Source organism: Schistocerca americana, chromosome 3 (assembly GCF_021461395.2).
Source record: "Schistocerca americana isolate TAMUIC-IGC-003095 chromosome 3, iqSchAmer2.1, whole genome shotgun sequence".
In the NCBI taxonomy this organism is placed as follows: domain Eukaryota; kingdom Metazoa; phylum Arthropoda; class Insecta; order Orthoptera; family Acrididae; genus Schistocerca; species Schistocerca americana.
The window spans coordinates 693,955,485-693,957,266 of record NC_060121.1 but is presented as its reverse complement, the minus strand read 5'-3'; positions in this window follow the sequence as shown (position 1 = coordinate 693,957,266).

The following is a 1,782-nucleotide window of genomic DNA, read 5'->3' as shown; positions in this document are numbered from 1 at the left end:
CAGAAGGATAGGTCCAAATGGGCAAAGGTGTGCAAGGAGCCAGAAAGGAATGTGGATGTTCCAATGTTGAGGCAGGAGAGGTTACATTGATTACGAAGATGAGCCAAGAGGGCACCTCTCTGACAGGTTCTGGGAGAACCCGAAAAGGGATGATCTGCATTAAAGTCACCGAGTAGCAGAAGTGGGGGAGGTAGCTGCTCAATGAGCTGAAGGAAATCTTCCCTGGTGACACTGAATGATGGAGGGTCATAAATGGTACAGAGGGAAAAAGTCAGGCGAGGAAGGAAAAGGCGAACTGCAACAGCTTGAAGATAGATAGTCAGGGAGGTGCATTGACTATGAATGTCATCCCATATGAGCAGCATGACCCCAATTGATATGGAATGCTGACCTCAGGGGGAAGGTAAAAACGAAATGGGAAGAAATGTGAAAGCTCAAAGCGGTTGTGAGGACGCAATTTCGTTTCCTGAAGGCAGAGTATATGGGAGCGCTGCGATGCTAAAAGCAGCCATAAATCCTGTTTGTCGGACCGAAGGCTATGAACGTTCCATTGGAGGAGAGTCATGATGAGGAAAGGAAGGGGATGTCACCTTGGCAGCTGCCGAGTGACAGCCTGCAAAGACTCGCTGTTACAGGGCAAAGAAGCAGGAGGATCCTGCTCTATCAGGTCCACAGAAGCATCGACTTGCTTGTGCTGTCGGCCTGTGGAGTCCAATGCAGAAAAACGGTTGGTGGTGCATACCGGTGACACACAGGCTGGCCGGACTAAAATATCACATAGAAACATCGTCAAAGAGGATCTTCAAGTTGGAGAAGGAGAAGACCATTTGCCTTCATTGGACTTCTTCGATCCTTTCCGCTTAGTAGAGGAAAACTCAGGTGTTTGGCTGGAGAGATGTAGGAAGCCTTCGTGGGAGTACTCCTTCTGTCCTTTCTGACCTACTAATTGTGTAGCCGGTGGCTTTGCCCCTTGAGGCGAGAATTTGATGGCTTGTTGCACAGCTGGACCGGAGTATGGCGATGCTACCTTGACACTGGGCCATTTCACAGAGCTGCATTTGAGGTCGCATGTCTGCATGGCCACGTCCTTCATGGAGCGAGAGCTAACAGGAACAGAACTATAAGTGCCAGACGAGAGAACGCAGTTTGCGGCTAGCCAATAACTTGCGAGCGATTGGGTAAGGCACTTTTTCTTTTACCCAGATCTCCTGGACCGCCCGCTCATCAAGATAGATGGGACAATCCCGAGAAGAGGCAGTATGGCCGCCATTGTAGTTGAGACAGGGGGGAGAAGGAGGCGGACAATCGCCCTCATGCACATCCCTACCACAAGTTACACAATTGCCTGGGTGTCGACTAAACGTAGTGTGGTTGAAACGATGACACTGGTAGCAGTGCATTGGATCCAGAATGTACGGTCACACTGTGATAATTTCATAGCCTGCTATGATCTTGGACGGAAGCACCACTCTATCAGAGGTGAGAAAAAGCACTAAGGAGGAATCTACCTTTTTCATCACCCAATGGATGCCAATAACACCCTGATCAGAGGGGTAAGATTGGATCTCGGCCTCGGTCAGACCGTCAAGAAGCCTATTGTAAATAACACCACAGGAAGAATTCAGAATTCTATGGGCCTCGACACAAACAATATAGCCATGAAGAAGTGAGGCGGCAAGCAGTTGCTGAGCTTGGGAATCAGAAGTAGTCTCCAAAAGCAAAGTGCCATTCCATAAACGAGAGCAGGATTTCACAGGGCCGGCAATGGCTTCTACACCTTTC